This window comes from Callithrix jacchus, chromosome 1 (assembly GCF_049354715.1).
Source record: "Callithrix jacchus isolate 240 chromosome 1, calJac240_pri, whole genome shotgun sequence".
NCBI classification, from domain to species: domain Eukaryota; kingdom Metazoa; phylum Chordata; class Mammalia; order Primates; family Cebidae; genus Callithrix; species Callithrix jacchus.
Genome location: NC_133502.1, coordinates 70008362 through 70035573, shown reverse-complemented (window position 1 = coordinate 70035573; position 27212 = coordinate 70008362). Strand labels below are relative to the sequence as shown.

Here is a 27212-nt window from a genome sequence, read left to right as displayed (position 1 = left end):
AATGTGTCATTTTACTTAGTGAAGGCATTTTATGGGATCTTATAGTGGAAAAAGGAACATGCATATGCAAAATCAATTCTCTTAAGCTTTAAATATTTTGTGATATGCTTTCAAAAGTTACATGCAACTTTTGTAATTAAATAATGGGAGTAGAAATTTGCAGGTTATATTTTCCGTTCTTCCAACTTGTAAAAGCTACCATTTAGTGCAGTTTCATGTAATTTGGGGCCATGATAGGAGGCAGTGGCATAAAGCCTGAAAATCTTCCTGCCAAGGGTTTGTCTAAAGTTCTTTCCCTTTTATGCTTCAGGGCCTGTAACAGATGTCCTTTGACCATGCTAAGTGGTCAAACAGACCCCTATCGAGAAAAGAGAATGATTTTTCAATCTTGAGTGGAGTGGAGGGATGGTCATAGATTATCCCTGTGCATTTTAAAAGTGAAAAGCTTAATGAGTACCCTGACTAGAAAAATTCAGCCCAAGAGTGATGTTTAAGCATTAGGGGGTAACAATTCATAAGCTCTTTAAAGCAACCATTTTATAATGCAAAACAGCAAAACAAAAACAAAAACAAACAAACAAAAACCTTAAATACTATGACAGTTAAACTGAGTGTCAATTTGATTGCATTGAAAGATGCAAAGTACTGATCCTGGGTGTGTCTGTGAGGGTGCTGCCAAAGGAGATTATCATTGGAGTCAGCGGGCTGGGAAAGGCAGACCCACCCTTAATCTGGGTGGGCACCATCTACTCAGCTGCCAGTGAAGCTAGAATATAAAGCAGGCAGAAAAATGTGAAAAGACTAGACTGTCCTATCCTCCCAGCCTACATCTTTCTCCTGTGCTGAATGCTCCTGCCCTCAAACATCAGGCTCCAAATTCTTCAGTTTTGGTACTGGGACTGTCTCTCCTTTCTCCTCAGCTTGCAGATGACCTATTGTGGGACCTTGTGATGGAGTGAGTTAATACTTAATAAACTCCTCTTTATATATATCCAATTACTCTGTCCTTCTAGAGAACCCTAACACAAATACTCATTAAAATAAATAATGAAAATTAGTTGAAAAAATATGTGTATATACCCAGTAATGGAATTGCTGGGTCAGATGGTATGTCTAGTTCTAGATCCTTGAGGAATTGCCATACTGTCTTCCCCAATTGTTGAACTAATTTACATTCCCACAAACAGTGTAAAAGCATCCCTATTTCTCCACAGCCTCACCAGCATGGATGCAGAGAGGGGAGCAACACACACCAGGGCCTATTTCGGGGTAGGGGGAGAGGGGAGAGAACTTAAGGGACGGGTAAATAGGTGCTGGAAACCACCATGACACACGTATACCTATGTAACAAATCTGCACGTTCTGCATATGTATCCTGATTTTTTAGAAGAAATAAAGAAAAAAAATATATATGTATAAGTTTGCTTTATAAAAAACATTTTATTATAACTTATTTGAATATTTACTAATTATTTTATACTACTGTTTTTTCCTTTGAAAAATAAATTTTAATTCATATTTGTTAGAAATTCAAATTTAAAAATTCAAATTCAAATTTATGTTTGGCTTGACAATATTTCTTTAGTTATAACTGTATTTACTAGTTATATTAAACAAATTCCACTAAAAATTATTCTCTTTTTGTCATTTTAATTCAAATTTAAAAATTCAAATTCAAATTTATGTTTGGCTTGACAATATTTCTTTAGTCATAACTGTATTTACTAGTTATATTAAACAAATTCCACTAAAAATTATTCTCTTTTTGTCATTTTTTTCCCCAAAAATTTTAACCACGAGTCTGCTATAAGCGTAAAATCATAGAATCAGAAGGAACCCAAAACTTCATTAGCCACCCGGTTTTTCACTATTTTACTATACAGTGATAAGTATATTCTCTACCTCCTGGAGACACATTACTTTGAAATAGTTTGTATGTTCCACATGTATTATGAAGAATTATATTTTTAACTAGTATTTAAAGACTCATATCATCATGTACAAGAAAAATTATGGTATGTAATATTTTGTTAATCTTTGTAATCTTATTATAGTATTTATGTTCATTAAGCCACATGGAATACTGAAAATAACTAATGAGTTTCCAACAGTTTTTATAGAGTAGGAATGTAAAACTATTGATCTTTTCCAAATTCATTTACAAATTCAACAATGCTGGATTAAAAGATTTGGGAAAGTTCCTGACTTAAGTAACATGTTATGTAACTGAAGCCGTGAAGGACTTCTCTATCATAACATTGTCATTAATACGGGTCAAAAGATCCTTATACTTCTCTAGAGCTTCTTGAGACCTTTCCGTAAACACCATATCCTAAGCAAAGAGAAAGGGGATGATTGTGGATGACTCCATTTCAACTTTAATTTTGAAATATGTTTTAGCTGAATGGGACTTTAGTTACATAAAAGGGGTGAGTACAGGTTATTGATTCTATCCTTCTTTTATTACTTTCTCACATGAGGTTAGTGCAGAAAAGTATACCTGGGTCTGTGTCTTGGTTTGGAAGTGATTTTGAAGAGATAAACTCTAGACTACTGAGGCCTTACTCTCTTTGCCACTGATAACTGAATATACAAAGAGACAATCACCAGCTCATATAATAAATATAGAACTCTGACCCACAACTGGCAGCAATTAGCCTAGGAAACCAACCTAGAAAGTCAACAATTAACTCTATAACAACTGGCCCAACATGACCAGGACTTGATGAATAACTGACCACTTTCATAATTTGTGTCCCCACTTCCAATGTAGAACCAGCAAAGGCAAATTAAATATGCACCCCTAATCAGCCACATAGATGTCCTGCTGCTAGTTTTGCCAACTGCTTTCTTCATGCAACAGCTTTCAGTCAGAGAATATCTGAACCCTTCCCTTTGTCAACTGTAAGGTTTTCCCATTTTTCTGCCTACCCTTACGCTTCTGCCAAAATGCTAGTGCCGTCCCAAGCTCTGAATAATAGCCTTTTCTTTTCTCATTTGGCTGTTCATTTACCTCCACACCTTTGATTTAATATGCAGTAGTTTGATTCCAATTAGAATTAGGTTTTGAATCTATTTTTATTTAGTGCCTTGAATTAGAGACAAAAAAATATTCCCAGGATACATGATGGTTCAGTTAGGTTCATCAGAATTGTAACAATCTTTGTTTTACACACACACACACTCACTCTCTCTCTCTCTCAGAGAGATATTACCTATATGCCATATAGAAAGCACTCATCTTTTTTGTGTGTAATTGCTCAATCTTAAAACACTAGTATATAATGAAATAATAATAGTCATGCGTAACTTAATGATAGTGATACATTCTGAAAAATGCATCATTAGGTGATTGAATTATTGTATGAACATCATAGATTATACTTATGTAAACCTAGATGGTATAGCCTACTACACACCTAGACTATTAGATGTAGTCTAACGTTTCTAGGCTACAAACCTTTATAGCACGTTGCTATACTAAATACTGTAGGCAAGTGCAACACATTGGTAAGCATTTGTGCATCTAAACATATCTAAACATAGAAAAGACACAATAAAAACATGGTATTATTACCATCTTCTGGGACCACCATCCTATACATTATACAGATTACATATAACCTATCATTGACCTAAATGTCATGATGTAGCACATTACTATATGTGATAAATGAGACATAATACTTTGGTGAATACACGGGTAAATAAGGAAGATAGTCTACTTTCTAGCTTACAGTATAAATGGAAGAGTAGTTGTGCTGTATACAAAACTATAAAATTAGAGAGCATATGAAATATGAAGTAAAGATAGTAAGTACTTCAGCTGTTTAGACATGAAAACAAGTATTTTATTTTGGCTAATGTAAGAAAAATCTTCCTGAAAGAATTTACATTTGAACTGAGCTAAACCAGTAAGTTTGGGATGGAAGACAACATTTTTCTTGTTATTGTTGCTGCTGCTTTTCTATTGTTGTCTAATTGTTGGAATGTGAAATCTCATTATTCCAGAATAAACATTTTAATTGATCTAATCCTAAACTGGTTCCTATATTTAGATTTCATCCTACATGTAGAAAAACATCATATCTGTGTGTGGTGGCTAATACTGAGTATCAGCTTGGTTGGATTGAAGGATACAAAGTATTGATCCTGGGTGTGACTGTCAGGGTGTTGCCAAAGGAGATTAACATTTGAGTCAGTGAGCTAGGAAAGGCAGACTCACCCTTAATCTGGGTGGGCACAATCTAATCAGATTAACCAATGGCAATTTAATGAGAATATTGTCTGTCCTTATCAAGTGAATAGGATAACCTGTTTTGTGGACACCACTCAGCCTCTTTCCCCAGCCATCCCTTTCATCGCTAAATGGGCCGGTAAACAACGTGGCCATGGTGGCAGAGATGGAGGTGACAGAGGCAGAAGTTCAGCAACATGGACTTCCACTCGCCAAGACTGACTTGGCAATGGCCACTACCCAATTTGTAAGCAGCAGAGACCAACACTGATCCCTGTATGGCATCATTACTCGGAGTGATCAGCCAGCTACCTGGTGACAGGTTAATTATATTTGATTTCTTCCATCATGGAAAGGGCAGAGGTTCATTCTCACTGGAATAGACATTTACACTGGATACGGGTTTTTCTATCCTGCATGCAATGTTTCTGCCAAGACTACCACCTATGGACTCATGAAATGCCTTATCCACTGTCATGGTATTTCAGACAGCATTTCCTCTGACCAAGGCACTCACTTATGGCTAAAGAAGTGCAGCAGTGGGCTCATGTTAATAGAATTCACTGGTTTTACCATGTTCCCCGTCATCCTGAAGCAGCTGGCTTGATAGAATAGTCAAATGGCCTTTGAAGTCACAAGTACAATGCCAAATAGGTGACAGTAGTTTGGAGGGCTGGGTCAGAATTCTCCAGGAGGCAGTGTAGGCTCTGAATCAGGGTCCTGATCAGACCCTTCAGGAATGAAGCTTTGGGTCACTCCACCAAGAAAATACCATGACCTGCTGAGGTGCTTGCTGAAGACAAAGGGAATAGAGAATGGGTAGTAGAAGAAAGTAGTATCACTATTAGCTATGACCACATGATCAGCTGCAGAACAAGGACTGTAGTTGTCGTGAGTGTTTCCTCTTTCTTCTGTTAAAAACAGTTTGTGCATGTATACCCTTGTACTAAGAAAATATCTTCATTTCATTTCCTTCTGCCTTTATCATGTGACATAAGATTTATTGACTTCACATGAACATTTAAGTATTGTTAACTTCATGTAATAGTATTTGGGTTGGGGATTGGTGCATTTCCAGTTGTTGTTCAAAGGATAGTTGCATTATGCTAGGCATAATTAGGATCTTATTATTGCCTTTATTTGAAGATTATGTATGATCTCAGGAGATGTGTATATGGGTTCAAGTGGGACTTGTGATGGATAATACTGAGTGTCAACTTGATTGGATTGAATGATACAAAGTATTGATCCTGGGTGTGTCTGTGAGAGTATTGCCAAAGGAGACTAACATTTGAGTCAGTGGGTTGGGAAAGACAGACTCACTCTTAATCTGGGTGGGCACCATCTAATCAGCTGCAAGCCATGGCTGGAATATAAGCAGGCAGAAAAATGTGAAAAGAGAGACTGCCCTAGCCCCCAAGGCTACATCTTTCTCCCATGCTGTATGCTTCCTGCCCTTGAACATCAGACTCCACATTCTTCAGCTTTGGAACTTGGGCTGGCTCTCCTGGCTCCTCAGCTGCAGACAGCCTATTGTGGGACTCCGTGATCATGTGAATTAATACATAATAAACCCCCTTTATACACACATGCATTCCATTAGTTCTTTCCCTTTAGAGAACCCTGACTAATACACTTTGTATGATCTACTTTGAGGTAGTTCTTGTGTTGAGTGGTTATTTTTATGGGGGTTCTTGGTTATGAATATTCCTATTGAAACTAGTTGTTCAAATGCCCATGGGTTCTGTTAAAATGAGGACTATCTTAAGCTTTTATTTTTCCTACTGCATTGTCCATCTGTCAAAGTTTATCAAAGCCAAGAACTCATACTTCTGCAATGGATTTCTCGAAAGAGAATTCCGAGGAAAAATAATCTGGAGAAAATGATAAAACATTCAAACCCGTTATTTTAAAAGCTAATATTCAGCATATAGTCATAGATATATGACTACATATATATATAGTCATATATCTCTGTGTCTATGGATAGATATATGGTGGTGGTGAACAGCATGAATTTTCAATTAGTTGAAGTAAAAGCACAATCTTGGGGAATTTTGGGTTCATCTCACAGACATAAAAAGCTGCAAAATAGCACCATTTTCACCTTTGTAACAAGGAAAAAGCTGGACAAGCACCACATTAATGCCTTTTATTAGGATCATCAGAGAACTGAGGTCACAGGGTAAATAGCAAACATGCGATAGAGAGAGACAGGCCCCTGACAGGAGTAGGAAAATCTGGGCTTTTTTTTTTTTTTTTTTTAAACCTGAGTCAGATTCCACCTAACAATATACAAGATTGTAAGTCAATTTAAGTAGACATTTGGAAAGGAGAGCTAAAGGTAAATCTTGTTCTACTGTAGGAGTAGGGAGCTTCTCATAGACATACGGGAGTTCACACACTCCTGCAGAGTTTTACTCCAGAAATGCCATCAGGTGCCAATGGAAAATATTTAAGAAAATTCTGAGAAAATCCTCTCACTGCCAAAACCCCTCACCTACATCTCTTAAAGAATAAAAGTGTTAATCTGGATAGAAAACAGCATAAAAATTTGTAAGTTAATGGCACTGGTGGAATCCCATAGCAGCTACAACGGATGAGGAATGGAGCGAACCAATGAAAATTCCCATGCCCATCTCCTCCATTGTCACGAAGAAAAAAATTGCCTAAACCTTCTTGGGGATGGGGAATGCAGCACAATTGTAGTCTGGGGGTACTGTAGGAAATACATTGCAGCTGGGACAAGGAGATGGGAAAACAGAGGAATAAAAATATTTTTCCTTGTGAGTGGAGCAGAATAAATGCTATATTCAACATTACCTGTAGAAAAGAGGCAGCAATATTTATGAAGACCACACCCTCAGGAGCAGGTTCACAGTGGCTGCCTAATATGAAGGCTCAAACAGAATATCCGATAACATACTCACTCCCATACCCCCACTGTTATGCTAACAAGCATAAAGTAAAATCACAGTGTAATATAGCTAAGAGAAATGGAAGAAGCAGACTCCCTCTGGTGAACAGTAAAAAGGGAAGACCCCAAACCAGGAGGCCAAAAATAAAGGAAAGTATCACTACTTTCCGAGCCGCGGGGAGTTGGCCTCGGTGGCTCCTGCTCCATGCTCGCGGACTCCAGCCTCCGGACCGTCGGGGCGCTCATCCAACTTGTCCTTATTTTAAAAAACAAAGCAGAACAGAACAAAACTCTACATCTAAAGAACTGTAACTATGGAGCCTCTTCCACATCTAGACTTGATTTAGTTGCTGAGATCATTGCCTTCACACCACTGCCTCAGTGGGAGACTTTTGGGGGAGGGTGAGAGTGGTTCGTTCACGTCAGGATTCAGAATAAGATTTTGCAATTGGTCAAAATGTTTAAGTTTCTTTTAATATTTAGGATTTTTATTACAAATGGGAGGAATGTGAATTGTTGTGGCCAGAGGAGTGACAGCAGTAGCTTGAGTCGAAACTTGACTTTTTTTTTTCTTTTGAGATGGAGTTTCACTCTGTTGCCAGGTGCAGTGGTGCGATCTTGGCTCACTGCAACCTCTGTCTCCTGGTTTCAAGTGATTCTCCTGCCTTAGCGTCCTGAGTAGCTGGGATCACAGGCGCGCACCACCACACCCAGCTAATTTTTTTGTATTTTGAGTAGAGACAGGCTTTCACCATGTTGGTTCAATCCTCACCTTTACCGGAACTGGCCGTTTCCACTTTGACGCACAAACACCTGACCTTGTGATCCGTCCACCTCGGCCTCCCAAAGTGCTGGGAGTACAGGTGTGAGCCACTGCGCCTGGCCTTGAAACATGACTTTTTTTTTTTTTGAGACAGTTTCACTCTGTCACCCAGGCTGGAGTACAGTGGTGTGGTCTCAGCCCACTGCAAGCTCTGCCTCCCAGCTTCAAGTGATTCTCCAGCCTCAGCCTCCCAACTAGCTAGGACTACAGGCACGTGCTATCATGGCTGGCTAATTTTTGTATTTTTAGTAGAGCTGGGCCGGGTGCAGTGGCTCACGCCTATAATCCCAGCACTTTGGGAGGCCGAGGCGGATGGGTCACGAGGTCAAGAGATCGAGACCATCCTGGTGAACAAGGTGAAACCCCATCTCTACTAAAAATAGAAAAATTAGCTGGGCATGGTGGTGCGCGCCTGTAGTCCCAGCTACTCGGGAGGCTGAGGCAGGAGAATTGCTTGAACGCAGAAGGCGGAGGTTGCGGTGAGCCGAGGTCGTGCCATTGCACTCCAGTCTGGGTAACAACAGCAAAACTCCGTCTCAAAAAAAAAAAAAAAAAAAAAATTTAGTAGAGATGGGTTTCACCATGTTGGGCACGCTGCTCTTGACCTCTTGACTTCAGGTGATCCACCCGCCTCGGCCTCCCGAAGTGCTGGGAATACAGGTAGACCACCATGCCTGGCCAAAACATAACTTTCGTCTGTTTCTCCACTCCCTATACACAGGTGACTTATCTATAATTGAGAGGTCAAGTCTACCTCCTATCCTTGAATCTGGGCTAGCCAGATTTACTTGGACCAAAAGACTTGATTTAGCACTGGACCAGTTCGGTCTTCACCTTTAATGGAACTGGCAGTTTCCACTTTGATGCACTTTTTTTTTTTTTTTTTTTTTTGAGACGGAGTTTCTTTCTTGTTACCCAGGCTGGAGTGCAATGGCGCGATCTCGGCTCACCGCAACCTCTCCTGCCTCAGCCTCCTGAGTAGCTGGGATTACAGGCACGCGCCACCATGCCCAGCTAATTTTTGTATTTTTAGTAGAGACAGGGTTTCACTTTGTTGACCAGGATGATCTCGATCTCTTGACCTCGTGATCCACCCGCCTTGGCCTCCCAAAGGGCTGGGATTACAGGCGTGAGCCCCCGCGCCTGGCCCAAATCCATCCTTTTAAAGGGCTCCCATCCCGCGGCCCTGAATCGGCGCGCTGAAGGAGAGCTGCGGCGTTCTCCGAGGTTCAGGGCTCACAAGGATCGCAGCCCAGCCGTGCGATCCAGCTTCCTCAGTATTCGCGGTGTGCACCACTCAGGACGACTTGCGGTTTACGCCCTAGGACAAAGGCCGGCAGGCCCTTACTTGAAAGTCCTACTGCGCGAAAACCAAGCCTTTCCCTGGCTGCCTGCCTCCGGGGAGAAGCTGCGCCCCCTCAGGCTCCGAGCGCCCGCCACCGCCCATTTCCGGCGCGCACCCGGAAGTCCGGAGCTCCGGCCCCGCTTTAGCCACCTCCTTCATCGCCCCGCCCCACTCCACCGCGCCTGCGTAATGGGCGGTGGGTGTCCGTCGCCGGGGCGGCAGTAGCAGTTGGTTGGCGCAGTGCTCGGATTCTCTGACTGATGGGGAGCCGGCGGCGTCCGCGGCGAGGCGCCTTCTGGCTCGGGCTGGAGCCGGCGGTGGAAACCGCGCGCCTGTGGACGGCGGCCTCAGCGGCCAAAGGGTAAGGTCCGTGCGGGGTGAGCGTGGGTGGTGCAGGCCCGTGAGGGGGTGCGGGTTGCGGGCGGGCCAGGGGTGCGGCGGCCTGGCCGCGGGGCAGTGGCTGGGACCCGGGCGGGGCGGGCCTAGGCCTCGGGGCGGGCGCGCGCTCCTTGTTCGCCGGCCGGTACTCCTCCGTCCCACTCTATCTGTTGCCCCCCGCCAACAAGGCCGCCACCCTCCTGTCCCCACTTCCCTGGCGGCTGGCGGCCCCTTAGCGCGCGCTTTGTTTGATGCCTCGCGGGCGGCGCTGTGCCAGAATGTCGGCGGGGAGTGGGAGCGTTGCATAATCCCGGGGCGGGGGGAGGGGCGGGTAGGGTCAACCCGGGATCGCGGGCCTGCCCTCGGGCCACCTTTCCTAGGCCCGGGGGATGGCAGTGGTCCTTGCAAATTGTAGGTTGCCGGAACGCCCACCGGCCAGTCCTCGCGCCGGCGCAGCCCCCTTCCTGATGCGCGCGGCGAAACTTCCGTGCTCTAGAGAGAGCCACGCACTTTTCTTCTTCTTAGTGAGTGACTTTGGATGTATTGGTCTAGGAATGAATGTGCGATGCGGGACTGCGCAGCCCCTCCGGTTGGCTTTCTCCAGCATCTTACTGCATTGATTGTGCGTTCTCGATTTTACAGAGGTTTCTTTTGAGTAATGGCTTCAGTAATGTCAACCCATACGCATTTCAAAGTTTGTTTATGCAATTGTTTTTACATTTCTTTTTATTTATAATTTTTGAATTAGATTTTGTGATTTTGGAGAGATTTTCCGTACGTGGTGGAAGTGTTTTTTTAATCTTGGTAAATATGGATCATTTGTCTGTTTAATCACGTTCATCAGAAAGCAGTACCAGGAACAGTTAAATGTTTAAAAGGCTTTCATTCTCCAATGACCCGTGAGAAAGACGACGTACATACTAAAACAGGAATACTTGCCTTTTTTTGTATTGGAATTTTCTGGAAGGAATTCTGTGCAATCTGAAAAGATTGATGGAGGGTACAGTAATTGCTTTCTACATCGCTTTTGTTAAGCAGTGAAAATTAGACAAACTGAGAGATTTATACCTGGACGTACTGAGTTTTTGAACACTCTTGAAGTGAAATTTTGGAAAGGGCAGGTGAAATGAGGCTTCTTCCAACCTCCCCCCCCCCCCCAGCTTGGTTAACAGGCAAACACCAAAATATTGTAGTAATAGCTTGTAATTTACAGAACATTGGTTATCAGATTGGATAATTATATATTAAGGTTGTACAAGATGTGTATGTCAGAGTTACAGGTAGTAGGTCGTACAGTCTCATGAAAAATACAATTTCTTTATAATCTTCTGAATAGCGAAATGGCACCTGTTACAATGGTTATGAATTGTCAAGGCATTAGGGCCGGTATATGTCTTCAGTCATGTTTTTATGCCTGAAATCCAGGAGACAGTGTAAATGAATGTTCCCTGGAACAGCCATTGCAATGCCGTATGTTGGTCATTGGTGTCCTTACAGTACATATCAGGTAATGGTGTGTCTCCCTTGTGAACTGAGGGGTCATGATATTGCTGCGGCTTGTCTGTGCCCCTCTGCATTTTGTGGGTAGTGTCTCACATTTGGCTATCATATTTATAAGATGAGAGTTATTAATTTGGTTTTAACTGGAAGAAATTTAGGTGTTTTTCACTTCCCAGGGACTTACTTGATTGCATGTAGTTACAGCGTTAATGGCTGCACTCTTTCTTAATTGCTAGCATTTTTTTTCTAGTGTGTCAGATATACATTCTTTTGGTTTATCATTTAAAAGAATATTGCTGAGAAAGCATTTAAATGTTAATACTGTATTTGTTTATATTTATTGGATGCCTAATTAAATGTGTTTTCTTTCCCTTTTCCTGAATGAAAAGAAATTGGAAGAAGAGAATCAACTATTTTGTGCAAGTATTTTGTTCAGTTTAGAAGACATGGTGTTGTGAAAACAGTGTAGTCTCTGGAGTTAGACCTGGAGTCAGAATGTATATCTAACATACTAGAAAAAAGATGCTTGGAAGAATGGCCTTCCAAGTCAGAAGCATCTGGGTTGAAAATGAGCTCCACTCTGTGCTGGGCCAAAGCCACATAACTGATTCATCAGGCAGTCTTTTTTTTTTTTTTTTTAATAAAAAAAAATTTAATGTTACTCGAATATGTCAGTTTTATTGTTTCTGTATACACACATTTGTTACTGAAAATTTCAAAAATAGCACATTGAAAGTCCTTTTATTGGAGTTCAAACTTTTTAAAACAAAATTTAATTATACTGTAGCCAAACTACCCAATGTTTTCTTTATATTCCTGCCCCACAAATTGGTTTACTTCATTTCTTGATGTTGGGCTTCATCTCACTGACTTCAGCCTTCTAACACACATGGGAATCTTCTAACACACACATAGGACCTACTGGCTCTTGGGGTCACGTCAGAGAGGAGTATGTTGAAGTTATTCAAACACATTCAAGCTACGTAGGTCTCTTACAAATTGCTGGCATCATGGTAGAAAGGAAAAGATAACAAAAAAAGACATCACAGAACTCTTTATCAAAATTATTGGTATACAGGCTGTCCTAGCATAGAGTAGCTTTCTCAACCTGGTGCATAAAATTACCAGCAAGAAATGTATAAGAATAATAGTGGTTGAATTGGCTTGGTGTCATGATTCCCTGTTCTAGTATTCTCAGGCTACGATACACACAGAAACTGCAGCCACATTGGAATGGTTCTGTTCTTGACGCATTTTGAACTCCCATTAGGCCAGTGTCTACTAGTTTTTTCAAGCCAAGGAAATCTGTTGAGTAACAGGTATCTCAATTTTACCCTATTTGCTTTCTGCATAGATAGCAGTGTTCTTACTTCGCCTACTCCTAAGGTAAGCCATCTCTGATGGCCTGGAAGATTCTCTTCTATCAAGTTGTTGGAATGAATCTTCTGGTAGAAGGGAAGGGGGGAATTTGGTTCTAGGGTTGAAAATTGTGATACTAAGGTTCTTTATTGACATCTCTGAGCGGAAGAGAGGCCCCTGAGTCGTCCCGGAAATTTTCTTCAGTGAGCAGTTATGAAGACTGCTCAAGGTTGGGTTAAACTTTTGTGATGGGTCCATCCGAGGTCTAGTCAATAGCACTAAGCTCTTCCTGGATCTTTGGGATCCAGTGGAAAGTGATTCCAGCTCTCAAATTGCTGCAAGGTAGCCTGGAAAGAAATCTATGACCCAGAAAGAGCCTGAAAACCCAAACTCCAGCAAATAATGGTGAAAGAGCCAACCCCCAAAATCTTTTAAAACATTCAATTCCTTCTCGATGAACTGGGATAAAACCTATTGTATAAGGCTGTTCTGAGAGTTACATGAAATGGACTTACAGAGTTCTCAGTACAGTTCCTGAAATACAGCAGCCGGTGCCAGTAGATTTCCTTCCCTTTTCTACTTTTGAACTTTGCTGTAGTTATTAGCATTTTTTTAATGTTGCAGTAAACAATTGGCTTAGTTGTGCATCAGTATTCAGTCCAATTTAATTTCAGATTAGGTCTTTATGGGAGCCTCTTCATGATCTTAAAATTGCCATAAACCCTTTATAGAACAGGTCATGTTTGACTAAATATATAAACAGAGGGCCAGGTGTGGTGGCTCATGTCTGTAATCCCAGCACTTTGGGAGGCTGAGGTGGGCGGGTCACCTGAGGTCAGGAGTTTGAGACCACCCTGAGCAACATGGAGAAACCCCATCTCTACTAAAAATACAAAATTAGCCGGACATGGTGGTACATGCCTGTAATCCTAGCTACTTGGGAGGCTGAAGCAGGAGAAATGCTTGAACCCGGGAGGCGGAGGTTGCAGTGAGCCAAGATCATGCCATTGCACTCTAGACTGGGCAACAAGAGCAAATTCTGTCTGAAGAAAATAAAAAAACCCAGAGATGTATCCTTACAGACTTTATAGTTTGATAGAGGAGATCCAAACGCATATAGTGAGGGAATTCAGTGCTGAAGGGTGTCTGGGAAGAGAAGGTGATTCTACAGAATAGCAGAATGGGAGAGGAAAGACACCTGGCTGGAGGGGAAAGCAGGAGCAGAGGCATGAAAGAAGTTAAAGAGACCATGGGGGATTTCAGTCCCAGCCAAAGTTAGCCCCTTGCTTGTTTCCCTTTTTCCTTCCTCTCCTTCCTTTTCTTTCTTTTCATCTTCTGTCTTCCTTTGTGAGTGTGTTTATGTATAGTGTGGGATGAGAATACCTGCCTCATCAGGGGTGAGCCTAAATGAAGTGAGATCATTCATCGGCTCCTGGTATACAGTCAGTGCCTAGTTGATATTGATGATGAAGTCACCACTGCCAACACCACCTGTAGTTTCCTATGGCTGGTCTGTCTAGGGATGAATCTAGAGGCCACATTTTAAGTTCTGCATATAACATTAAGGTGGTTGGTGTTTAATTTGTAGGTAGGGGGAAGCCATTGAAAGGTAGGGACAGGATTGCACCTGTGTTTTAGAATAGTATTTTAATACTGTTGGAGGGAGTCAGTGGAATCTGCCCCTGTAGGAACTTTAATCTCCAGAGTCTAGCCTGTTAGAGACGCTGTTGAAGCCATTTGAGGCATGGAGTATTGGTCTGAAGTCAGAATATTTAATGTTATGTTAATGCTTTTTTTTTCCCCTGGAAGGAGAAGGGAGAAAGAATTTATTTAACGTGAATATTATTTTATCCAAACGTTGAGAGAATAGATGAAGAGACTAGTAAGGCATTCTTGTACCATTTGAGAGTTATAGTAGCATCTTAACAAAATAGGCAGATTTTTTTAAAAAAGTAGATTATATTTGTTTGTAGTTGTTTATGTTTGGGCCTGTCTGGATATTTGAATTAACTATTACTTGACACAGGCAATAAGGAGGGAAAAGAATGTGCTTTTTCCTGCTTTTGGGTCTGTTTCTTTCTTTCTTTTTTTTTTTTTGGATGGAGTTTCCCACTGTTGCCTGGGCTGGAGTGCAGTGGTGTGATCTCGGTCGTTGCTCGCTGCAACCTCCACCTCCTGGGTTCACTCGATTCTCCTGCCTCACTCCTGAGTAGCTGGGATTACAGGAGCACACCGCCACACCCGGCTAATTCTTTGTATTTGTTTTAGTAGAGACAGGGTTTCACTATGTTGACCAGACTGGTCTCAAAGTCCTGACCTTGTGATCTGCTTACCTCGGCCTCCCAAAGTGCTGATTACAGGCTTGAACCACTGTGCCTGGCCTCCCTCACCCAGCAGATGGAGTCTCGCTCTGTCGCCAGGCCGGAGTGCGGTGGTGTGATCTCAGCTCACTGCAGCCTCTGCCTCCTGGGTTCACGTGATTCTCCTGCCTCAGCTTCCCAAGTAACTGGGACTACAGGTGTGTGCCACCACACCTAGCTCATTTTTGTATTTTTTAGTAGACACTGAGTTTCACCATGTTGGCCTGGATGGTCTTCATCTCTTGACTGTATGACTTGGCCTCCCACCACACCTGGCCAGATTTTTTCTTTTTTTTTTTGGAGGGAGGAGTTTGAATTGCTATCTTTTTGCTTTCTCTCGAGCATAATTGTAGATCCATAGATTTTTATGCATCTAATGTGTTTTTTTGTTTTGAGACAAAGTCTTGCTCTGTCACCCAGGCTGGAGTGCAGTGGCGCCGTCTTGGCTCACTGCAACCTCTACCTGGGTTCAAGCAATTCTTCTGCCTCAGCCTCCTGAGTAGCAGGGATTACAGGCGTGTGCCACCATGCCTGGCTAATTTTTGTATTTTTGGTAGAGAGGGGTTTCACCACGTTGGTCAGGCTGGTCTCAAACTCCTGACCTCGTGCTTTGCCCGCCTCAGCCTCCCAAGTGCTGAGATTACAGGCGTGAGCCACTGTGCCCGGTCTTCCTCCTTTCCGTTCCTTTCCTTTTTCTTTTCTTCCCCCCCCCCCCTTTTTCTTTTCTTTTCTTTTTTTTTTTTTTTGAGACAGTCTTGCTCTGTTACCCTGGCTGGAGTGCAGTGCTGTGAGATCTTGGTTTACTGCAACTGCCTCCTGGGTCAAGTGATTCCCCTGCCTCAGCCTCCCAAGTAGCTGGGATTACAGGAGTGTGCCACTACGGCTGGCTAATTTTTTGTATTTTTAGTAGAGATGGGGTTTCTCCTTGTTGGTCTGGCTGGTCTCAAACTCCTGACCTTAAGTGACCCACCTACCTCAGCCTCCCAAAGTGCTGGGATTACAGGGGTGAGCCACCATGCCTGACTATCCAGTGTGTTTTAATGAAATACTCAGTTTTTCCTCAGCTTGTCACAATGTGGACATGTTGAGGTCCTTTCAAGCTAGTTCTCTTTCCTTTGATGTGACACATTCTCTCTGAAGCTTTTCTTGCTTTCTGACAGACACAAGGTGTCTGAGGTTCACTTTGTGCTTTTCCTGCCAAATATTTTTCAGTCATTTCTTTCAGCTTGTTTTATTGATGAATAGAGTTTAGATACTAAAATCTGGGTATTACATGTTCTTACTGTTAGGATGCCCATGCTTTTATTGGACATCCATGGAAAACGTACAGATGTGGCTTTTTATATTGCTGTTTCTAGTTCAAATTTGACATCACAGTTTCTATTATGAGTTTATCCTTTTTTCTCTAATGTTGAAAATTAGCATTGTTAGCAACATTAATTGCTTTATCTTACAGTATAAATGTTGTAGTTTGAAAATAACACTAATAACAATAGTGTGGGTTTGTGTTTGATTATGGTTCTTTTTGTTGTTCAGGTTTGTCCACATAAGCATGTACAGTTGATGTTCTGATTTGTAAGGCCATCTGAAAAGATTTTCTCTGACGATGTTATATGTAGAAAAGCAAACTAATTTTGTTTGTTTTTCTGAAATTCTTAAGATGTATATGAACCTTTATGTAGTTCAAAGGTCAGAGCTGTGTTAAAAAGTTATGTTCACGGCCTCACTTTTCTTTTTTCTGTTTTTTTTTTTTTTTTTAGACAGAGTTTCACTCTGTCACCCAGGCTGGAGTGTAGTGGTGCCATCTCGGCTCACTGTATTCTCTGCTCTCTGGGTTCAAGTGATTCTCCTGCCAACATGCCCAGCTAATTTTTGTATTTTTAGTAGAAACAGAGTTTCACCATCTTGGCCAGGCTGATCTTGAACTCCTGACCTCATGATCCACCTCACTCAGTCTCCCAAAGTGCTGGGATTTACAGGCGTGAGCCACCTCACCCGGCCCACAGCCTCACTTTCATTCTGTCCCACCACAAATTTCTCTCCTTTCCTAGATAATTGTTTGTGCTTTATTCTTTTGATATTTCATTTTTGCAAATGTAAGCACATCTGTATATTTTTATTTTCCTTTCTTAATAGGCAGCATTCCATGCACACTGCTCTGCTTCCTTTTGCTTCATATGTTCTGGACATCACTTCATAGAAACTGTGTATTTTTTGTGCTTGCAGCTCATCGCCTAATGATGAACATTTGGGTTATGTTCTCTTGGCTGTTATAAATACTGCGGCAATGCATAACCTTGTGGGTATATTGTATTTGTGCAGATACAGCTTTAAGGTATATTGTTGGGTGAAAGTAAACACATCTGTCATTTTGTTTGTGTCAAAACAGTTACATTTTCCTTTTAAAACTTCTGAATTTTTTTGTAGAGATGAGGTCTCCCAGTGTTGCCCAGGATGATCTTGAACTCCTGACCTCAAGCAGTCCGTTTACCTGGGCTTCCCACCATCTTGGGATTATAGGCATCAGGCCCAGTTAATTTTTGTGTTTTTGGTAGTGACAGGATTTTGCCTTGTTGCCCAGCCTAAAAAAATTACATTTTCACGCTGGGCATGGTGGCTCATGTATGTATCCCAGCACTTTGGAAGACTGAGGCGGGTGGATTTGTGAGGTCAGGAGTTCAAGACCAGCCTGGACAACGTGGTGAAACACCGTCTCTACTAAAAATACAAACATTAGCTGGGCAAGGTGGCATACACTGTAATCCCAGCTATTCCGCATGAGAGTCATTTGAACCTGGGAGGCAGAGGCTGCATGAACCAAGATGGTGCCACGGCACTGCAGCCTTGGTGACGAGCAAGATTCCATCTCAAAAAAAAAAAAAAATTACATTTTTAAAAGTCAGATCTGATCATGTCAGCCTTTTACTTAAAACTCTAAATGGCTTCCTAGTGCCTTAAAGACAAAAGTTTACAATGTAGTCTCAAGGGTATACCTATAATTGGTGTACATACAGTTTAATATTCCTTAAAAACAGATACATTCAGAGAACCTAGTTGTGAACATCATAGAGTGCAGTTACACAAACCTATATGGGACAGACTACTGTGCACCTAGGCTGTGTAATACGGCCTAATGCTCCTAGGCCACAAACCTGTACAGCATGTGACTGAACCGAGTACTGTAGGCCTGTAACACAGGGGTAAGTGTTTGTGTATGTAAACATATCTAAGCACAGAGAAAGTACAGTGAAAACATGGTACAAGAGATAAATGGTTCCTGTATAGGGCCCTTACCGTGATTGGAGCTGGCAGGACTGAAGGTTGCTCTGGGTTGAGTCTGAGTGAATGGGAAGGCCTAGAAGGTTATTGTTCACTACTGTAGACTGTATGTAAACACTGTACAATTAGGCTACACTAAATTTATAAAAAGTTTCTTCAGTAATTAACCTTCTTACTGTAACTTTTTAACTTAATAAGCCTTTTAATTTTTTTTTAACTTTTTGTCTCTTTAAATAGCACTTAGTTTAAAACAGCCCCGTTATAATATGGATCCATTGTGGCACATGTGGTCTGTTGTTGACAGAACCCTCATTAGGTGGTGCATGGCTAATTACTTTGGGCCTCAGCCTCATCTTGTACCGTTTCCCGCCTTGCCGTCTGCTCCAGCTGTGTGGGGCCTCCTTCATTCTCCTGTGCTCACCGTCTTCTCCATCAGGAATCTTGGCACTTGTTCTTTCCCTCTGCCTGGAATGCCTTTCTTTGTTAACAGTTATCCCTAGTCTTTAGAGTCTGGCTCAGGCATCACTTTTTAATGAACTTTTCTGTGTGCGTGCTTGCAAATTTTCATAAGAGATTGGACGTGCTGATATTCATCACCCACTCCAACAAGTGTCAGTTGTCTGATGTTTTTTTTTCTCACTCCAGACAACAAGTGTCAGTTGTCTGAAGGCATTTCCAACACAACTATGTTTATTCATATTTACACACGAGACCCCCCAAGGCATTGCTCCCACCCACTCCCCCTCCTCCCAGGCGCTCCCTTCCTGTTCAGCCACCCTCTCCCTCCCCTTCCTCCCCCACCCTCTGAAACTAAGGCCCAGCAAGATCAGCACTGGGGAATAAGCTTTTGTCTGCTTTGGGGCATCGGATGTCAGAGCCCCACCCCCAGGGATTGGCACCAGAGAGCCTGCCCTGTCCCCGTACTGGCTGCATGCCCGCTTCTTCTTCCTGGAGACCAAGGGGTCACCCTTTCTCTTTTGAGGCTGTGAGGGGCCACCCAGTCCCCAAGCCAGGGATTACACTGGAGAGACTCTGAGCCCAGGCCCTAGGTGGGGTGTCTGAACAGCAGGGGATGGGCCTCTGGAGAGAGCTCGCTTCTTGGACTTGGTGATGGGAGCGCGTGCTGGGCTGAGGCCTCTTCTCTTTGCAGATTGGGACTGAAGAGCTCCCTGGGGTTCTTGCCCTTCTGGGCTGAGAAGGCCTGAGGCAGGGACATGGCTCTGGGACAGCTTCCAGGGCCGAAGCCTGTAGTTGGTACCCACGACAGAAACCATACCAGGGATTTCCCTCTCCTCACTTGACCCCTTAGACAGTCTGCGTGACTCCTTGACAGGAGAGGCTCTAGGGAGACAGGTGTCCTTGGTCCCCATGCCTGGGCAGGTGGGTCTGTGGTCCTGGGGAGGAGAGTCTGGCCAGGCAGCCCTCAGCCAGCGGGAATCCAATCTCTCCAAAAGCACAACAGGGTTTATGGACCTGGCCATCCCAGTGCACACCCTGCCTCATCCCTGAGGGTCCTGGGAAGCTGTCTGGGGGTGGGTCTGTGATCCTGGGAAGGAGAGTTTGGCCGGGCAGCCCTCAGCCTGCGAGAATCTAGCCTTTCCAAAAGCACAACAGAGTTTTTGGATCTGGCCATCCCAGTGCACACTGTGCCTTGTGCCTGAGGGTCCCGGGCAGCCATCTGGGGGGGGCAGGTTTCCATGCTGACCCGTTGTTGGGGACCAGGGACATCTCTCTCTGCTCCTTGGCCCTCTGCAGATTTAGAAGAGATTGAGTCCAGCTGGTTGGTGCCATGGCTAGGGGCTGCCCTCTCACACCGTTCCTCCTTCAAGGATAGGCAGCGCTTCTCTGCTACCTGCGGGAGGAAAGGGGGCACATACTGGCGCTGCCTCAAGTGTGAGCAGGGCCCAGGGCGGTGGAGACACCTGGGTGGCAGGCAGGGAAGCCTGAGGCAGCTGGGCTTCCTGTCAAAGACAGAGGGTGTGGCCCTGCCGGACATCCCTCTGGGCCTCACTGCAGTTTGCATTCTGACTCCCCTCCCTGGCTCCTCTCCATCCTACTCCATCTGAACCTGCACCTCCCCACCTCGGAGTGGCCCCCCAAGAAGCTGAGCATCCCCGGCAGGGTGGGGTAGACAATCAGGTGGGGCTTCTGTGCCGGGTCCCTCCTGCCCCTGGGATACCTGGGTTCACCTCTCTCCCTGCTCTACCTGGGCAATGGTGGGTCCTTCCTCCTGCTCCAGCTCCTGGCTTAGGGCCAAGAAATCCATCTGTGGATCTGGGGAAAGCAATTCTTCCAGGAATCGGGGGTGAATGCTGGCCTCCACCTGGAAACAGAAGGAAGAAGGCATGAGGGTCCTGGGCAGGAAGTAACCTGGAGCCAAGGACACCTGGAGGAGAAGCAGAAAGCAGTGAGCGCCCCGTCCCCACCCTTCTGGAGCTGTCTCATGTCATGGCAACCACCAGCTCCATACACAGACCACAGACCTGGTAGCATACACACATGCAGACAGATAAACACAAACCACACACAGACAAACAGACCCACATACGACACAGGAAAATAGACACAAGTAATGTACACACTCCACACTCACACCCACACCGACACAGAGTAACAAATCACAGACACAAAGACACAGACACACACAATCACATACACAGACCCTCAAATCGACAACACACACACCCATCTACTGCGGAGTAGCTAAGGAACAGAGCTTAATTCCAAGGACCTGCGAGTGCCACCCCCTGGAATTCTGCAGACCCCAGCACTTCAGGCCAGCCCACCTTGGTGACGAAATCTTTCTGGGAACACAGATTGTCGACGTAGCTCAGGACGCCTGGGTCTAGAAGCATCCTGTCCCCTTCCTGCTCCACTTTGCCCTCTTCCCGTTGTCCCTTGAGCGCTCCCGTGGCCCCAGCAGGAGGCCCCAGCAGCTCCTCCATGATGTCCACATACTCCTGCACCACTTCAGGGGGGATCTCCTCGGGGGCGTTGGTCTCCACTGGCTGCTGGGGCCTGGGTGGCAGCAGGCAGGCAGGCAGGGCCTTGGGGCCGGCCTTGCTGGGAAGGTACACTGAGGCAGGGAGGGAGGAGGATGGGCACGGTGAGGGCTGCTCCTCCTGCCTGCATCACACAGGGGAGGGCAGGGCTCAGGGACCTGAAGTGGGTCCCGGCTGGGTCAGGACCACCTGAACCACAGCGCCTCTGGAAGAGACACCACAGGGGGGCATTGTGAGACAGCATCATTTTGGAGGAAGCTTGGAGTCACTGATATGCTAAGTACTCTACCCGCTCATCCCTGCTTCCTGGACAGATTGTTGAGTTTTGGAATGGTGAGGGGAGAGAGTAGCTAGGAAACGTGACCAGGTGAATACCCACTTCATGACCACGGGCTGCCCAGCCCCCCCAGCTCCCCTGAGCTGTCTCGTTGGAAGGAACAAATCCCTCTCTTGAAGGGAGGCATGGGGTGTGGGGACAGTGGCCTCCCTTGGCCCCTCTGGCCTTTGCCGTGGCTCCTGTGGGAATGTGGGAAGCCATACCTGGCTGCTTGATCACCTCAGGGGCTGATGGTCCCTGAGGTTCAAGCCTCGGCAGGGCTGAAGGAGGCAGGCACTGGGGCCCCTTCATCCACTGCAACTTCTGATTCTCCATCTCCTCAGCCTCAAACTCCAGGAACCTGGGGTAAAGAAGGTGCAGGCTGTGCTGAGAGGGTCCAGGCCCCCTTCCACCATGACCAGGCAGCAGCTGATGGCAGGGATGGGAAGGTGTGCCTCGGCGGGGGGCTGTCCTGGCCCTCCCTGGGGCCCATCCCCCCATCCCAGGAGGGAACTGCTCCCAGAGTTCTGGGCTCAACAGGCATGATGCCATGAGCCCATGGCATCAACAGGGCTTTCTGACTTAAGTCAGGGCCACCAGGCCCAGGGGGGGTACCACGGGTTCCCCTCCTCCAGGCTTCAGCTGGCCAGGGGTGGAGTTTATGGCAGAAGGCGTCCATGATGTTTTCCAGATGCAGGAGTCCTGAGGTTGGGACTGTGGTTCCCTAAAGGATAACCCAGGAAGATGAGGTCTAGGGGACCCCTGGTCGGGAGGAAGCAAAAGCTGGGCCCAAAAGACAGGGCCCTTTCCCCTGAGGCTGCTGTCTTTCTGTCTTAAAGGAGGGGACTACGAGGAGCAAAGGCAGGCAGGCCAGAGATGGGTCTCATGGTGTCCTGGATGCAGGTCTCCCCTGACCCAGCGCAGGGTTCTCCAATCCTGGCCAGGATGGGATGCGTAAAAACCGACTTCTGGCCGCTGCCATGAGGAGAGTGCACCCCGCTCTGTCTATAGTCGCCAGCGCCCCTTCTCCCAATCCTCACAGCTGGCGGTGATCTCCTTTGGGCTGTGATGCTGGCTGCTCCTTCCCTGACCCTTAGTGTCAGACAGGGAGTGGCTTCCCACCAGGGCAGAAGAGACCCCAGAGCACTCTAGGAGGGAGGAGCAGCTTCCTGAGGGAGCCAGGGGCCCAAAAGGGCCTGTGTTTGTCCACACCCTCCTCATGCTCCACGCTGAGAAGCCACCATGGCCACCCAGCTTCTGTCACCTCTCTCACCCTGCCATGTGGGCTCTGCCCCTGCACCCCAGACTCACTTTCCCGCCGTCTCGTAGTAGATCATCTGGTCAAAGTTGCTTGTGTGCTGCCACTCCCGCATGGCCCACAGCAGTCCCTCTTCCAGGGTCATACTGGGCTTCCGTCGGGCCAGGGATCTGAGAACTGGGCTGTAAGGCAGTGCAGTCAGTTTCAGTCCGTAAGCCCACCCTCCATCCCAAACCCATCTGGTCCCAACACCCAGCCCCTGTCCCCCCCATGCCTGTCCTGCCATCTGTTCCTGTCCTGTTCTCCCCCACGTGGGCAGGATATGCCCCCAAGAACAATCATCAACACAAGCCACTGGCTGGCTTCTCCAGCCCCTCGAGTCTTCAGTGTTACAGTGTTGACAGGTGAACTCAGTACTATGGGTGGAACGTGAGTTTCCCCAACATTCCTGTGCTGAAGCCCTAAGCCCTGGTGTTTCAGTTCTTGGAGTTAATCAGGGTTAGAGCAGGTCATGAGGGTGGGTTCCCATCATGGCATCCAAGCCCCGATAAGGGCAGGAGGAGACACCAGGGCTCTCCCTCTCAGCCTCAAGAGGACACAGCCAGAGGCAGCCCTCTCCAGCCAGGATACCAGTCTGCTGTGGCCTTGATCTGGGACTTCCAGCCTCTGGAACTGGGAGACGTGAATGTGTCCTGATAAAGCACCCAGTCTGTAGGATTGGTTGTGGCAGAGCCCGAACTGACTGAGACAGCGCACACACAGAATGACCGGTGAGTGAAGGTTAACATGCAGGTTCCAGGGCCCCAGGACTGAGCATTTAACCAGTTTCCTGGGGACTCTGGAGCAAGGCAGTCCCTGGGGACACAGCCTCAGGGTCCTGGAGAGGAGTAGAAACCAGAACCAAAGCAGAGCGACATCGAAGCCTACTCCACGCCAAGCCTGCGAGCCTGGGGTGGCTCCACCCCAAGAACCAGGGTCCCCAGTGCACCAGGACTCAGCTCCAAGGGAGAATGCAACCAGTTCCAGGATGCAGGGGCAGCAGGATTTTTTGGGACAGAGATGGAGCCTCCTTACACCTACACCCTGGGCAGGGGACTTGCCTAGGGGAGTGGCCAATGTGTTGCCTGGTGGATGTGCTCAATTTCCCATGGAGTACGGGTTTGCTCATCAGCGGGGGACACAGGGTCACAGAGGCACTGCAGGATGGATAGAGGCAGGACTGGGACTGAATCTACAAACTCTCAGATGCTGGCATTGCTGCCTGAGTCACCACAGTCCACGGCCCTGGGCTGCTGGGCTTGTGGTGCACTCAGAGCCATCACTGGAGCCCGTGGCTTTGGGGAGCGCTGTCCTAGATGGCCTGTTCCTGATAATGATAGCAGTAGGGGCAGTAATCTTAACAGCTATCATGTAATGTGTCACAGCATGTGCTGGGCACTGTGCTATGTGCATCATACGTGAGCTCAAGTCACCTCTTCACCATCCTCTGAATGAAGCATCATTGTCCCTTTTTCTAGAAGGGATCAAGGGTAAAGCTGCAAATACCTGCTCAGTGAGGATTGGCTGGACTCACGGGACAGTGAGGGGCAGGTGAGATGAGGTGAGGCCCCTGAGAGTCTGTCCTGAGTGGCAGCCAGATTAATGTTGCTGAAAATGTGCCCTTCCATAGCTCAACCCGTTGCCTTCCAGACCGCCCCGCAAGCTCCCCTGAACAGCGTGACCTCCCGTCCATCCAGCAGCCTCTTTATGGGTGAGCTGCAGGATGAGCTCCGGTGCCCTGAGGACACTCACATGAAGAAACAGGAAAGCGCTTCCGAGTCCAGACTCTGGGGAAGGTGCCTCCGGGCAAGGGTCTTGTATTGCTGCCAGAGTCGGAAGTTCTCATACACGCTCTTGTGGTTGCAGGAGTCCGGTTGGGCCTTGGCCTGGGAGGGAGCCTGACTGCCCTCTCCATGAGCCCCTTGTGGCCATGGACAAGCATTCCCTGGGGCCATGATGGGGGCCGGCTGGGGAGCTGGTGGTGGTGCTGGAGGAGGAAGGCCCTGGGACCAGCCTCCCTCACAGGCGTGGGTGCCCCCAACGACGTGTGCAGCCATAGCGGGTACCACAGGGGCAGCTGCCAGGGGTCGGGGAGGTGGACATGCCACGTCCTCACAGACTGCACCTGGAGCCTGCTAGACGAGGGGGTCCTGAGTTAGGACCAAGGCCTGTGCCTGAGGGGCCTTCACAGGCCCCACTTCTGTCATCATCTGGCCAAAGACGTTGGAATCTCCAGTCCAGTTTGGGCCGTGGCCATCCTGTCTTGCCACCAGAGGCGTCCTTGGGAAGGCAGACAGCACTGGAGGGCCTCCTGGAGGAACCACTGCAGTCACAAGGGGCGGCCCGTGTGCTGGGCCGGGAGCAGGTGTGGCGAAGGACAGAGCTGTGAACACTGGCATGGAGACGCCAGGGTTCTCGGTCACACCCAGTTCCAGCACTGAGCATGCTGTGGAGACAAAGGAAAGAGGTGAATGAGCTGGGGTCTCCGGGTCCACCCTAGTCACTGGGGAATCAGAGTGGTGTCCTACAGCCGAGGGCATGTGACGGGGAAACTCTGCAGCTTGCAGGTGTCTCTGAGTGTGCATTGCATGCTCTGTTCCTCCACAGGAGGGTCGCTTCACTGGAGAGCCTGGCAGTTAGCCAAGATTGTACCACTGCATTGTAGCCTGGGTGACAGGGCAGGACTCCATCTTGAAAAAGAAACAATGAAGGAAAACCACTGGATGGAAATCTGTCCCAAGCCAGCACCCTGTGAACCCTGAAGATAACCCATACGTATCACACCCAGTGTGCAAGTGATTGTTCTGGCACCATGCCCAGTAAGTGCTAAACATACACTTTCCTCAGTGCTCAGTGGTCCTGGCTGCCACTTAGGAAGCTCTGTTCCCAGGGAGCAGGTCTGAGAAGCAGTGGTGGAGTTCCCTGAGATACTGTCATTGCGTAGCCAGCAACAGTGGCACACGATTAGAGCACAGCCAGCAAGTGGTGAGCAGTGGGGCTGTCAGGGGAGGTGTCCGGGGATTTCTACAGCTGCTGGTCATGTTACAATAGATGGTGGGACAACGAGCCCATCTCTGGTCCTTTATCTTTGAGCTCCCAATAACTGAATATAGTGACCAATCAAGAACCAGAGGTTCTTCGGCCACAGGCCAGGTGTGGCAAAGTTTTGTGGAGCTCATCCCTGTTCGCTAGGACTTCATGCAGTCTCCAGTCAAGGGGGATAGGGATACAGCACATGCACCTCATCAGTCAGGACACACATCCTAATTGAATAATAATAATAAGAGGACCCCTCTTCCTATTTGTACGCTAATCTCCTTCCTCTGCTGAAAAGGAAACCAGTCTTTTCAGACTCTTCCACTGAGAACCAGCAAGAGTCCACACCTCTACCCGTTCATGAGGTAGTAGACATGGAATAGAAGCAAATTCTTCCTCTCTACAGTAACACAAAGTGCAGAGGACAGGCCATGAGCTATCAGACAAGAGGAAGTGGGCCTGAAGACCTGAGTTTCCACAAAAGGAAGAACTATTCAGAACAACCTGGGAAGCCCAGGCCGTGTTGCCTGAACTTCCCCAACTGCCCCCACCCCTGTTAAATCAGAGCCAACAGCCACCTGAACTGACTGACAAGGCACCTCTGGGGAGCAGCTGAGAGGTTGTGGCAGTTACAGTAGCCACAGCCTCGCCCACCCAGAAGCTGTCACTGCATGCTCTGTCACAGCCAACACACCCAACAGTTTTCTGGCTGAGATGACTTCTCCTCTCTCCTCCCTCCTCCCTAAGATCTAGAAAAGTGCAGTCCAAATCCCTCTGAACACTATGGAAGGGCACCTTCCAGGTGCCTGAAGATGTAACACAGGGCTCAGGCTTGCCTAGCATCTTCATTGGGCCACCAGCATAACACTATCCCACCATTCCCTACAAACACAGTGACGTGACCTGTCCCCCTCTAGAAGGAATCAGTACAGCCACTCCATCCTTTCCCCTACATGGTGTGTTCCCCCAGGCATCTTGGTCCACCTCCAAAAAGCTGACTTCCCTAACTACAGACTCAGGGTGCCATGGTTCTTCCGAGGTGTGGTATCTTTGGGGACATCCAGTGCTCCCTCCCTCCTCGACACTAGCCCTATCAACTGTCCCCTGGGGCAGTATGAAATTTGAATTCCCAAGGATTTGAAACATGGCAGAGACTTAGATGATGCCCCTGTCCCTGCAGACTCACCTCCATTTGAAGCCATCCCCTCAGGCTGGGTACCGATCACCACTCTTGACAGTTTCCACAATGAGAAAAGTCAAGGGCAGGACCCAGAGAGTGAACTGCCTCAACAGATTCTCCTGAGTTCAGGTGGATCAGTGAAAATTTGAAAGTAAATAGGTTTAGAACATAGGACCCCAGACA

The 27212-nt window shown here is 46.7% G+C and overlaps 1 protein-coding gene and 1 pseudogene across 11 annotated transcripts in view; one reads left to right on the top strand and one right to left on the bottom strand.

Moving 5' to 3' along the window:
• Positions 1 to 9513: 9513 nt before the first annotated feature.
• LOC100399313 (isoleucine--tRNA ligase, cytoplasmic-like) overlaps positions 9514 to 27212 on the top strand; it is a 34747-nt gene continuing 17048 nt past the window's right edge. For 7 of the 10 annotated variants that reach the window (XM_078348165.1, XM_078348193.1, XM_054253447.2 and 4 more), the window contains exons 1-3: positions 9514 to 9683; positions 23360 to 25280; positions 25421 to 25632. The gene's annotated coding sequence lies outside the window, so the exon portion shown is untranslated. The remainder of the gene's footprint in view (positions 9684 to 23359; positions 25281 to 25420; positions 25633 to 27212) is intronic. The other 3 variants (XM_078348172.1, XM_078348182.1, XM_078348168.1) reach the window with 2 other exon arrangements.
• LOC100391455 (NUT family member 2G-like) lies at positions 19526 to 27156 on the bottom strand (annotated as a pseudogene). The gene is made up of 7 exons (XR_013525896.1): positions 27036 to 27156; positions 24566 to 25259; positions 22828 to 22956; positions 21741 to 21877; positions 20985 to 21274; positions 20405 to 20521; positions 19526 to 20050 (listed from the first exon to the last, which is right to left on the bottom strand). The product of XR_013525896.1 is annotated as an NUT family member 2G-like (transcript).